The 14,342-nt window shown below is 40.3% G+C and overlaps 1 long non-coding RNA gene across 2 annotated transcripts; it reads left to right on the forward strand.

Moving 5' to 3' along the window:
* The first annotated feature begins 4,702 nt into the window (after nucleotides 1-4,702).
* Nucleotides 4,703-6,179, forward strand: LOC139435675 (uncharacterized). Of its 2 annotated transcripts, none has more exons than XR_011644884.1 (3): nucleotides 4,703-4,764; nucleotides 5,470-5,549; nucleotides 6,082-6,179. It is a non-coding gene; the product is annotated as an uncharacterized lncRNA (long non-coding RNA). The 2 variants fall into 2 exon arrangements; XR_011644885.1 differs by having other exon boundaries at nucleotides 5,478-5,549.
* The last annotated feature ends 8,163 nt before the right edge of the window (nucleotides 6,180-14,342 follow it).

Raw genomic sequence — 14,342 nt, forward strand, 5'->3', positions numbered from 1 at the left:
ACACATCATAGACATGTGTTTATATATTTTTATATATCTGAGACCCATAATATATGCCTTTAAAATAGCATGATAGGTGCACTTTAATGTGTGCCTGTGAGTGTGTGCGTGTACATTGTTTGCAATGTGACAGGCTGTCAGCAACACTATCTCTTCCTCTACTTAACTTTCTCTCTCTCTCACACAGATACACACACACACACACACACACACACACACACGCACGCACGCACGCACACACACACACACACACACACACACACCTACTTTGTCTTTTTTCATGGCTCACTGTCCGTCGATTTCTTATGAAGTCCTGCTATGTGTGGCGATCACACAGATTTAAATAGTAACACATTTCTCTGCAGCCTTTTGCGTTTTTACCAACACAGCTCATCACAGGTAATCATAAACACATACAACATCTCAAATTCACTGATGTACCAACACTTTGTCACTCAGTACACTATTACCTAATAACACTGTCAACAGCAATCATAAGATGCATCACCAACACAACAATAAAAAAGCCGTATATTTCATGATCCTCACATGCATTCAGAAATTCCCTTTCTGTATTACACTGAACAAAAATATAAATGCAACACTTTTGTTTTTGCTCCCATTTTTCATGAGATGAACTCAAAGATCTAAACCATTTTCTATATACACAAAATAACCATTTCTCTCAAATATTGTTCACAAATCTGAAAAAATCTGTGATAGTGAGCACTTCTCCTTTGCCGAGATAATCCATCCCACCTCACAGGTGTGGCATATCAAGATGCTGATTAGACAGCATGATTATTGCACAGGTGTGCCTTAGGCTGGCCACAATAAAAGGCAACAATCGGTTTGCATAACCAAAGAATTTCTGCACAAACTGTCAGAATCCGTCTCAGGGAAGCTCATCTGCATGCTCGTCGTCCTCATCGGGGTCTCGACCTGACTTCGTCGTCGTAACCGACTTGAGTGGGCAAATGCTCACATTCGATGGCGTCTGGCACGTTGGAGAGGTGTTCTCTTCACGGATGAATCCCGGTTTTCACTGTTCAGGGCAGATGGCAGACAGCGTGTGTGGCGTTGTGTGGGTGAGCGGTTTTCTGATGTCAATGTTGTGAATCGAGTGGCCCATGGTGGTGGTGGGGTTATGGTATGGGCAGGCGTATGTTATGGACGACGAACACAGGTGCATTTTATTGATGGCATTGTGAATGCACAGAGATACCGTGACGAGATCCTGAGGCCCATTGTTGTGCCATTCATCCACGACCATCACCTCATGTTGCAGCATGATAATGCACGGCCCCATGTTGCAAGGATATGAACACAATTCCTGGAGGCTGAAAACATCCCAGTTCTTGCATGGTCAGCATACTCACCAGACATGTCACCCATTGAGCATGTTTGGGATGCTCTGGATCGGCATATACGACAGCGTGTTCCAGTTCCTGCCAATATCCAGCAACTTCGCACAGCCATTGAAGAGGAGTGGACCAACATTCCACAGGCCACAATCAACAACCTGATCAACTCTATGCGAAGGAGATGTGTTGCACTTCGTGAGGCAAATGGTGGTCACACCAGATACTGACTGGTTTTCGGACCCCCCCAGACCCCCCCAATAAAGCAAAACTGCACGTTTCAGAGTGGCCTTTTATTGTGGCCAGCTTAAGGCACACCTGTGCAATAATCATGCTGTTTAATCAGCATCTTGATATGCCACACCTGTGAGGTGGGATGGATTATCTCGGCAAAGGAGAAGTGCTCACTATTACAGATTTTTGTTAGATTTGTGAACAATATTTGAGAGTAATCGTTATTTTGTGTATATAGAAAATGTTTTAGATCTTTGAGTTCATCTCATGAAAAATGGGAGCAAAAACAAAAGTGTTGCATTTATATTTATATATATGACTACTACTCTTACTGTTTAACATTTTGGGTTACTTAATGTTACTTCATGTTAAGGCTAATAAAAATGACAAGGCTGTAATGCTAACTAATGTGCTAGCTACTAGCTAGGTAGCTAACTTGATCCAGCCACTCCTGGTCCTTTCATCAGACGGGAAGCGAAAGAACGAGCAAGACCCATTGCTGGTATGATAACAACCTGGTACTAAGCACACAGGCATCTTGTTAAAGTTATCTTATCTTAGTCAACGCCATATAGATAGATAGATTATATCTATATGGCGCTGATCTTAGCTATCTCTTAGTGGAGGAAAACAATTGTGACATCACTTACGCGACTCTGGAATTTGTAGTCTTTCTAGTTGCATATTTTTCATAGTCTTATATTTCAACAGTTTTACGACAAAATCATATGTGTAATTCATGGCACAATTCAAACGGGATCGAAAGATACGTTTTCTCTCTCCATTGACTTCAATACATTATTTTTCCGAAATAAGGTCCCATGGACCGGAAGTAGATGGGCGTGACTTCGCCACACTATAAGGTTTAAGGTTAACTAAGACATAACATTTTAACTGCAACATTCAGAGGATGTTTTGAGGATGTTATTGAGGCCTGAGATGACAGAAAGTTTTTTTATAAAACGTTCCTTTAATGTGATATGTTAACAAAGGTGGAACGGTTTTGCCTGCAACATTCTAAGGATATGTTGTGGACGTTGTTGAGTAACACATTAAAGATGTTCTTTATAAAACGTTCCCTCAATGTTACATGATAACAAATTAAGAACATTTTCAAAGCAACATTGAGAAAATGTTTTCAGCAGGTTATTCTTTTTTTATAAAACGTTCCTTTTTTATAACACGTTCCTGTTCCTGTCCAGCAGTGGCTCAGTCAGTAGGGGCTTGGACTGGGTCGCCGGTTCAAGTCCCCGACCAGCCCTAAATATGGAGTGTGGACTTCTACTTGGAGAGGTCCCAGTTCACCTCCTGCCCTGCCGTGGTGCCCTTGAGCAAGGCACCGGACATCCCCCTTCCCCCCTCATTCCCATTGCTCCCCGGGCGCTGTACAATAGCTGCCCACTGCTCCTAGTACTAGACTCCTGGTACTAGGATGGGTTAAAAGCAGAGAACAAATTTCACTGGCCGTTTCTCAATCGCGAGTACACATGCTGCAGAGCAACTATTTCAAGTATACTACGTCATCGAGTGGCGCCGAAGGACTGTTTAAATGCATGTTAAATGCCCAGCATTCTGCACCACTCTATGACGTAGTATACTTGAAATAGTTGCTCTGCAGCATGTGTACTCTCGATTGAGAAACGGCCACTGTGTGTGCTGTGTGCTCTGCATGTGTGACCATTAAAGAGGGTTTCATCCCTCCCAATTCTTCTTTTGCATTTTTGCGGTGGAATGTGTGAGTTCCCAGCTAGACATTTTTGGTTATCAAAGAAATCTGAGAATGTTACCATTCATTGTTCTAGGAATGTTTTCAGCAGGACGTTTTATTTTGGTTTCCAGAATGTTCTTCTGCAAGGTAGGTATAACGTTCTTTAAAAAACTTTCTTGAAATGTTTGGTGATAACCTTCTTAAGTATTTTTGATAACCTTCTTAAGATGTTTTTGATAACCTTCTTAAGACGTTTTTGATAACATTGTTAGAACATTATGCCCTACTATTCTTAAAACGTTTTCAGCTGGAAGTTTTAGTTTGGTTCCCAGAATGTTCTTCTGAAAGGTAGGATAACGTTCTCTAAAAACATTCTTAAAATATTATAACTTTCTTAAGATGTATGAGCGCATTGAGACAATGAATAGGACATATAAAAACGAATTTGCATGACAATATTCACTCACATGCACTTATAATCACACTAAAGTATGTAGGCCCACAGTATTCATAATATCATATTTGTAAAATATCAGAAAATAATCACACTTTTTTCTTACTATAAAGGTTGTATGTAGGTTCTAACTGTTGGATAAGCTATCTGGCCATGTTTGGTTTGTGAGGGCTGCGTATACAGTAAACAGTGTCCGCTGTTTATGCATATTGGATAAAAATCGTTATCGCACCCTTTAGATTTGAGACCGACAGACATATAGAACAACGGACCGACTGTCACATGCCTGTCCCTGGAGCAATCTCCAATCAACATTTATTAACTGCATTATCTAATTTAGCTGGAGCTTTTATTTAAAAAAAAAAAAGACATATTGACGAGTCGCTGAACCAGGGACCCTGCGGTTGTGAGTCAACTATGAAGGTAGATATGGTGCAAAATGTGAGAGTGTGTAAAACCTGATGTGAGCACTTGCAGAAAAAAAATCTGAGTTTGTGTGCTTACATTTACACTTGTATAAAATATCCACGTAACTGTGAACCAAATGTACACTTGTATAAAATATCCACGTAACTGTGAACCAAATTTGAAGTCACAGAAGAAAAAAGCTTGTTGAAAAAAATGAATTTAGAGATGAAATGTTCACTTGCAGAAAAATACATATTTTTTAAATATATTTTCCATTACAACTGCAACTTTATTTATTACAACCTCTCAAATCAGTCATTACAACTTGACGAATCTGCTCTATAAATCGACGAATCTGCGGTCTTGACTTTTGCTACACTTCTTGCGATAAAAAAAGTCGCAAAAGTAATTTTCACCTGTAGATGTGGGGGAGGGAGGGGGGTTGGAGTGAAGGGGCGGAGCTATCAGAACAACGAGGCTTGGGCTTGGGTCAGTCACAGTCACAGTCACAGTCAGGTCGAACCGGATGACTGCAGGGCTAACTGTTCGCTAACGGTTCGTGTCGCTACCAGTCCGCTGACATGGCGCGTCAATCAACGGTAAGTTTTGCCCATTACTTGCCCAGTATTACTTTGAATATTATTATTGTGATTGAGGATTAAATCCGCTTTGAAGACCACCGTTTTATATTGTGCAGTTTAGCGGCGAAATAACGTCAGTCAGCCAGCTAACGCTAGCTTTGTTGAGTTTATGCTAGCTAAACAAGTATATTCATATATTATAGCCTACTGCTTTGGCACTAACTGTTGATAACCGTTTATGAAAAATAAAACCAATTGAACTGTACTGAAATAATGACAAGTTTTATAATTGTCTTGGGCTCCTGCTGTGTTTTTAAAGCCTTTGTAAATTATCCATGCTATTTTCTATTTAGCTAACGTCGAAGTAGTGTATGTGAAATCAACCTCACAATAAGATGTGTGTATATTACAATTATTAATGTCATATTTCAAGATGATTACTTAGATATTACAATATGGTTGGTTGAGCTGGAGTTCATTATTGAGCTTACAAGTTAACGTCACAGTCATCTGAAGAACGAACCCAAACCTTGTTGTTTTTATTAATTGTATTACAAATTGATATCAAATAAACAGTAAGCATTGGTAACACAATTTCCAAAGTTACAGTAAAATAAAAACGACCCTGACTCGGACAATACACAATCCAACATGTTCAACAGAAGATAATCAGTTATATTGTTTGTACACATGGTACTTTACATATATATCTGTTTGTTTAAGGTGTCCAGGTGATGCAGACAGGCTGGACCAGAGAGTGAGAGACAGAACTGGACTCCTCACAGCAGTGAACTTCAGCACAGGTACTAAGACACTTTTTTCATACTGTACAAAGAATCAAGAAAGATATTGGTTTAAATGAATGAAGTATTGACTTGAATACACTGATATACATTCCATTAAACAATACTAAATACTAGATCACCTACACATCAGTTAATTTGAGGGTTTTTTCCATGCAAAAAGTCACATTTAGATGTTAACAAGCAATATGACTTTGTCAGCTTTCTAATTTAATGTATTGAAGGCAAAGATATTTAACACATAGTGAGAACTGCTACTATTTATCTCTCAATATTGTTTGTAAAAAACGTGGTAAAAGTTATTCTTTCAGTGAGACAACAGAGCAAGCTTCTACAGTTGCACTACGTTTTGATAACAGTTAAATATTATTTTGATAATAACATATATTTCAATGTTGATGAATTTCATACTGTTCATTCATAATCTGATTACAATTAAAAAATAATTATATCAACAGACCCTAAACTCCTCTTTCATAAATAACACACTTGTTCTGCAATAATGTTTTATGTTTCCTGTCATTTTTGTTAGGAAAGGACATGCCCGAAAGACACAACATCTTCTCCTTCTCTGAGGGTCAAGAAGAACATCCAAGAGGAACATTAAAAGCTGATGTTATGAGATTTTAAGACCAGTACAGGACATTCACTAAGAAACTACTTTTATTTTGAAAACAAAGATCTGCACACCGAATATTTTTGTAGTCTATCAGGACCATCATTTGTTTGTGACACTGCCTGCACCTCAGAGAAGGGGTGGTTATAGTCAGGCTTATAAAGTCTGGTGAAAAACATAGTCAGCTGATCGAATGCACCTATTTCCACATCTACACTCCATCAGCTGATTATTTCTATTTGCCTCACTTTATGAGCTTCACATCACCTGTGCCTTGTACCGCAGAGTTTGCAACGTCACAAATAAATGGGGCCAATCTTCAGTCAGATGTGAATGTGTAATCTAACATTTTCAGTAAGAATAATGGACAAAAGGAGTGCAAATACAATTTATTGAAATGTGAACCAAAAGTTAATCAAATGTTTTAAATAAAAAGCACATATGGACAGAAGGTGTAAACCTATTAAATGTATAAGTAAACACATGTATTCAAATAAAGTGACAGACTAGGCCTGTGCAGTTGGTATCAGCTATGCCCAGCATGGGCTCCTCCATCAGGCCTGGTCCTCCTCCATCAGGCCTGGTCCTCCTCGCTGAGGAAAGACCCTCAGTCCTCTCCAAACCAACAGACAGGACGTCCATCACACGGAGGTTTCTCCCTGAAGTCTCTGCAGCCCTCTGGACACCACGCTGTCTCAATCCGTCCACAGTGAATATGAGAGGGGGAAAATGAAAATAATAAATGCTTTAGACAATAAGAAATATAAAGTTGACTGTTGAGTTGCTCAGTTTTTTTAGATTGTCAATACTATTACTGTATAACTAATATCTCAGGTTAAGAGGCACCTTCAAATAAAGATTGGTCTTTAAATACATGTTGTCTTTTGAATTGTTTGTCTAAAGTCAAGGATCTAGAACTGGTACTTAGTTTTAATGATACAGTCTGGTTATTATGCTGTTTGGAGGAGGCCTCACAGGTAAGAGCACTAACTAGCTACCATAACATGTACCTTAGCTTGACTTAAATGTATTAAACGTATAGTTCAGTGATGGCAAAATATAAATAACTAATGTCATGCAAACATATTAATATTTGCTTGATTCCAGAGTTGAATTTAGCACATTGCATACAAACGTTAAGGGATTTTAAGATTCTGAAGTATTCGTTCTAAATAGAAAATAGCATGGATAATTTACAAAGGCTTTAAAAACACAGCAGGAGCCCAAGACACTTATAAAACTTGTCATTATTTCAGTACAGTTCAATTGGTTTTATTTTCATAAACGGTTATCAACCGTTAGTGCCAAAGCAGTAGGCTATAATATATGAATTACTGCTGTATAGACTACAACCACTACTTGTTTAGCTAGCATAAACTCAACAAAGCTAGCGTTAGCTGGCTGACTGACGTTATTTTGCCGTTAAACTGCATGATATAAAATGGTGGTCTTCAAAGCGGATTTAATCCTCAATCACAATAATAATATTTAAAGTAATACTGGGCAAGTAATGGGCAAAATGTACCGTTGATGGATGCGCCATGTCAGCGGACTGGTAGCGACACGAACCGTTAGGCCCGCAGTCTCAAGTCACCCGAGCCTCGTCCTTCTGATAGCTCCAACCCCCCTCCCTCCCCCCACATCTACAGGTGAAAATTACTTTTGCGACACATTTATCGCAAGAAGTGTAGCAAAAGTCAAGACCGCAGATTCGTCGATTTATACTGCCACAGAGCAGATTCGTCAAGTTGTAATGACTGATTTGAGAGGTTGTAATAAATAAAGTTACAGTTGTAATGGAAAATATATTTAAAAAATATGTATTTTTTTTGCAAGTGAACATTTCATCTCTAAGTTCATTTTTTTTCTACAAGCTACAAAACTTTTTTTTTTTTTCTGTGACTCCAAATTTGGTTCACAGTTACGTGGATATTTTTTACAAGTGTACATTTGATTCACAGTTACGTGGATATTTTATACAAGTGTACATTTGGTTCACAGTTACGTGGATATTGTGAAGTGTAAATGTATGCAGACAAGCTCAGATTTTTTTTCTGCAAGTGCTCACATCAGGTTTTACACGCTCTCACATTTTGCACCATATCTACCTTCATAGTCAACTGCGTTCCAGCTGAGCCACAGCCCACACACTGAATCTACCTGAAAACACTCTACACTATTTGTTCCTGTATTTATTTGTTTATTTATTTATTCATGTTTTTATTCCTACATTTATTTATCCATCCATCCATCCATCTTCTCCCGCTTATCCGTGGTCGGGTCGCGGGGGTAGCAGTTCCAGCAGAGAGCCCCAAACTTTCTTTTCCCTGGCCACATCAACCAGCTCTGACTGGGGTATCCCAAGGCGCTCCCAGGCCAGCGAAGAGATATAAACCCTCCACCTGGTCCTAGGTCTACCCCTTGGTGTCTACCCAGCGGGACGTGCCTGGAACACCTCCCTAGGGAGGCGCCCAGGTGGCATCCTTACTAGGTGCCCGAACCACCTCAACTGGCTCCTTTCGACCTGAAGGAGGAGCGGTTAAATTCCGAGTCCCTCCCGGATGACTGAACTTCTCACCTTATCCCACCAGCCACCATGCGGAGAAAACCCATCTCGGCCACATCCGCAATCTCGTTCTTTCTGGCATGACTACATTTATTTATGCTTTTATTTATTTATACTTACTTATGACATGTTCCAACCTCTATATAAGTGAGGGTCTGAGCTCTCTTAATTCCATCCACCAGGCCCAGGTACAGGAGGGGTAATATGAGAGTTGTGGTTCAACCGATCTGAATCGCTTCCTGAAGCAGTCACATGGTATCGACAGGCAGCAAGGCTTCGTTTGTCATCGATGACGTCACTGTCCCAAAACGATACAAGCCTCGATACAAGCTTCACAAAAAGCTTCATGGATTATTCGACACACGCTCCGAAGCCTCGGCACAATATGTAACATCACTACTGTTTCCCACTGCCGCCATAACCAACCTCCACTCCCAGTTCCCCTTTTCGAATAAACACATTTTACTTTCACCAGCTGATTCCGAGTCTGATTCTGGGTCCCCTCCAGTACACGTGACACCGACAGTGACTTGTACTAGCTGCTAGTCGCATTTAAAAAAAGAAAAAAAGACTTCTGATAAATCGGAACAATAAAGCACGTTATCCTACTCTAAAATAATAACATTCTGGCAACATAAAAAAATCTAACTTGCAGCTGAAAACGTTTTTAGAATAGTAGGGCATAATGTTCTAACAATGTTATGAAAAACATTTAACAAAGGTTATTACCTAGCATTTTAAGAATGTTTTTAGAGAGAGTTATCCTACCTTTCAGAAGAACATTCTGGGAAACAAATGAAAACGAATATTTTTGGTGGGGCTATCGAAATGGTGACCAAACCATACTAGGGGGGTCCGGGGGGATGCTCCCCCGGAAGAACATTTTGAGAAATGACCCCTTAAATTACGACTACTGGTGATGTTAGAGGGGGGGGGGGGGGGGGAGGACAAATTGAGGTTTAAAAATATGAGATAATCCATAATCTTCAGTGTGGTTAGCTATGAATCTTCCAAAACTTCCAAATACCTTGTCCTGGACATAGTTTCTACTAGGGGTGTAACGGTATACGTACCCGTACCGAAGTGTACCGAACGAATATAACGTTAAACGTAACAAATTGAGAACGTGAACAATTTATTGGAAGCATTCAGAGTAATTTGCTCACATTGGGTTCAACGCGTCATAGAGCGATCAAGTCATTTCATTGGACGAGAGGCATACTATGAGAGCTGGTCAGAGGGATACGTTCAAATGTAGTCAGTCATTTGAGGAACTGTCAAAATGGCGAACGCAGATAAAGTTGAGCTCGAAAATCCACCAGCATAATTGAAGTCTCCGGTTTGGGAACATTTTGGTTTCGCAGTTATGTACAAGGATGACGGACAAAGACAGGTGGACCGAACCAAAGCTGTTTGTTGGCATTGTTCAACTAAAAGTGGTTACGGTGGCAATACATCAAACTTGCACACTCTTGAAAAGGCATCACCCGAACGTGAATATCACCTGTACCAAAAGAAAAAAGACTGAAATGCAAACCCAACTCCCACTAGCATTTAAGCCTCCACCACTCGCAGAGAGTTCAGACTATTCAGACCAAAGCTATTACAAACGCCAAATATCCTTATGTTGCCATGTTAGCAAAGCGCTACCTGGCTGTATCTGCTACCTCTGTCCCTAGCGAGAGGGTGTTCTCCACAGCAGGAGACATTGTTAGTGCCATCAGATCTGCCCTTTCGGCAAGCAATGTGGACAAGTTAATTTTTCTTTAAAAAAACATGAAAATACAATGACAAGCAAGTCCTAATGTCAAACTGGCTGCTTAGGTACTAGTACAGTACAGTTCAAATACAGATTATTTCAGTTCATCTAAATGCTGCACCTTAATGTTTATTTTATTATATTTTGTATTTATTTGAGTGAATATTCACAATTTAATAATAATTAAAAAATATATATATATATATTTTATGTTTTGTGATCATTTTTTCTGCTGTACCGAAAACGTACCGAACCGAACCGTGACCTAAAAACCGAGGTAATACGTACCGAACCGAAATGTTTATGAACCGTTACACCCCTAGTTTCTACAGTATAAACTGTGCAACAGTACAGTAGGCCCACACAAACTGCAGAACACTGGTGCTGTGGGAACACTCAAATGATTTAATTCCCATTTAAAATCAGGAGACTGTGTGTGTGTGTGTGTGTGTGTGCGTGTGTGTGTGTGTGTGTGTGTGTGTGTGTGTGTGTGTGTGTGTGTGTGTGTGTGTGTGTGTGTGTGTGTGTGTGTGTGTGTGTGTGTGTGTGTGTGTGTGTGTGTGTGTGTGTGTGTGTGTGTGTGTGTGTGTGTGTGTGTGTGTGTGTGTGTGTGTGTGTGTGTGTGTGTGTGTGTCATACTTGCCAACCCTCCCGATTTTCGCGGGAAACTCCCAATTTCATTGCCCTCTCCTGGTTTCCTCCCGGGGTCATATTTCTCCCGATTTCTGACAAAATCAGATTTACTCACGACTGTTTCCACTCGGACTTTAATACAGCTACACCATTGTTTGGTTTCCATGGTAGCGTGTCTCTTTACCAGCGCGAGCAACTCAAAGTCTGAGAGGGTGAGGAGTCACAGAAAACTGAACAAGAATCGACAACTCGACCCTCTGCTCACTCCTTTCCTGTAAAATACAGGTCCAGCCCACACATATGCTCCATGGTGCTACAGGCATTGCCCTTACAACTACAATAAGCATGTACATGTTAATCTACAGCTCTGGCGATCCACTAGCACCCGGAGTCTCCACCTGCAGACACAGCCATCCTCATCAACTACTGACTGTAGCGTCACCTTGGATACGAGTCCAAACAACTCACAGACTGCATCGGGCGCTGAAATTGCCGCCCTGTGATCATCAGATCTGACGACGCTGATTGGCTGAAATTTTGTTTCAGCGGCATAGTTTACAGATAGCATTTTTAATGACAATCAAACATGTGGGAAGAGGGGTGGCGGCGCCTCTAGCGCCCCTATGGGCCGGCCGCCACTGGAAGGTTATCAAAAACATCTTTAGAAGGTTATCAAAAACATCTTAAGAAAGTTATCACCAAACATTTTAAGAATGTTTTTAGAGAACGTTCCCAAATACTTTTGCACATTTTTTTAAATAGTAACCCCTGTCCATATGTTTATTATTGGGTAGTCGATTTAAACTAGAGGGCTATCACTATGGGCAGCAACACTGTAAATATTCACAAATAAATCCCGAAAAATGGCACAAAAACTGGTAGTGGCCTGGCTGGGTGTATAATTCCCGGCCTTACTTATTGTCCCAGTCCGGCCCTGACATGCAGCTATATGGGGGGGAAGGGGGGGTCATGGCTGCACTGTGTTCAGATCACAGCTGTTGGACCCCCCAGGGGCCCCAGCTGATCTGATCAGGTTGTGACAGCACCTTCATCAGCTGAGAGCAGAAACAAGAGCCTGTATGAACGTGAATGTCTTTACAGAAACATATTGATAATTGAGATTCAGAACAAGACACACAGCCCAGAGGAACATCACTGTTGGTGTTCGCAGCATGCTGGACCCCCGTAAGAGGTTCTGTTCCCGATACATACATATAAAGGGCTCATGCTAAGCTAAGCTAACTAAATCTCAACCATTTTTCGTTTCAGGAGATTATAGTCTTTTTTCTTTTTTAGTTGTATAGATAACTTCTCCCGCATTGCTATTTTTGCTATTTTATTTATACTTTGTTTTTTCTTGCACTTTTTCTTTGCTCGATTGTTTTATGTATTATATATATATTTATGTTAATTGTTGGAAGAGCCTGGGACTTCAGATGTGTATCTACACTGTAGCTTTGTGCATACAGTATGATGATAAAGCCTTTAAATCTTTTAATCCAAATCATCAAACTGGCCCTAAAAAGGAGGAGATTGCTGCTTGTCCTCTTGAACACGATCAAAATGATGTTGATTTATTCTAGTTTTCAGTTCATCATATGCATTTATTCGAGATCAGCAGGAGAGAGAGGACAGGAAATAATGGGAGAGAGGGATGGGGAATATGGGGGAGTTTGAAAGTTAGAGGGAGTGTGGTGGACAGGTAGAGAATGGTAATGAAGGGGGGTGGTGTGGCAGGTGATACTGGACACACAGTGGATACACAGGGGGAGCAGCTCACCAGGAATTCCAGCTACACCTGCTGGCTCTGAAACTATTACTATTAACTATATTATTACTTTAATTAACTTAAATAATCACACTAAATAATAATAAAAACAGCAACAAAATAAATGTTTAACTATTAAATAAAAACAAATCAATGTATAGCTCCAACACCGGCTAATGTTCTCTTGTTTTATACTTTTAATATTTCCTGTGATTATCAGCTTTTTGTAACCTGTGATAAGTTCAACTGAAAGATGGAGTGCTGGAGAACTGACTTATAATACGTCCCAGACAAGGACTCAATCCAAATCTCTCAGTTTAAAGTTAAGAACAAATTTGTTCCATAGATTTTGACTGGCAGCCAGTTTCATTGACAACATTATGATGTCTGCAAACAATACTACACGGACAATGCTCCAGGGCCCTGCTATTGCGCTTACAGAAACTCTAAAACAGAACAAACCCATCATTACTGATATAACCTCTGATATATCTACAGTATATAGATCTGTAGAAGCTCGTGTGGGATGTGGTGGTTGGTTTTCTGATGAGCTGAACGTGGTGCTGGCCTCTCCAACAGTTATCTGTTTTAGTGCTTCACCGTCATTTCCATAACATGTCTACACCTTTACTCATACTTCACTGCACCACACAGTACATAGCATTATTTTATTTCCTTGCCTCTCTGTGTTCTGTTAACAAATCCAAACCAAAACGTCCCTTTCTATTGTACGTGTAAGTCAATTTCACCTCACTGTGTCTTCCATTCAACCAAGCTTTTTTTACACAAAGTCAAAGTGCTTTTTATTAATGTTTCAATGATTTCAATGACTTCATCTGCACCAATGCAGTAGGGTTCACTGTATGTTGTAGGTTAGGTTTTAATTGCTGCAATGTTGTGTGAAATCATTTGTGAGAGAGATAAGAAAGATTCATAATGTTGGTCATATGTCAGCTTGTATGTCAGAATAATTTAAGCATTTTCCAAACATGTTCATTTACTGCATACAGTGGGACAGGTGGCGCAGTTGTCTGTGCATCTGATCATCAGATCAGGGGGAACTCCAGTTCGAAACCCGCTCCTGCCGCCACTGCGTCAGCCCGTTGTGTCCTTGGGCAAGACACTTCACCCGGAGTTGCTCCTGTGGGTATTGTCCACAGTACATGTATAATATCAATGTGTACTTGTAAAAGCACCTCGATGACTTCGAGGCGTGAAGATGGACGGTGTGGCGCATCAGGGGGTGAAACCCGCCGCTGCTGCGTCTGTAAAGCCGGTGTGTCCTGGGGCAAGACACTTCACCTGAACTTGCTCCTGTGTGTACTGTCCACAGTGACCATTGCATGTATACAAAATATGTGTAATGTGTGTATTTGTAAAGCGCTTTGAGCATCTGGAAAAGCACTATAATAAATGTAAGGAATTATTATTATTACCCTTTTTAAACAATT

Source organism: Pseudochaenichthys georgianus, chromosome 17 (assembly GCF_902827115.2).
Source record: "Pseudochaenichthys georgianus chromosome 17, fPseGeo1.2, whole genome shotgun sequence".
NCBI classification, from domain to species: Eukaryota; Metazoa; Chordata; class Actinopteri; order Perciformes; family Channichthyidae; genus Pseudochaenichthys; species Pseudochaenichthys georgianus.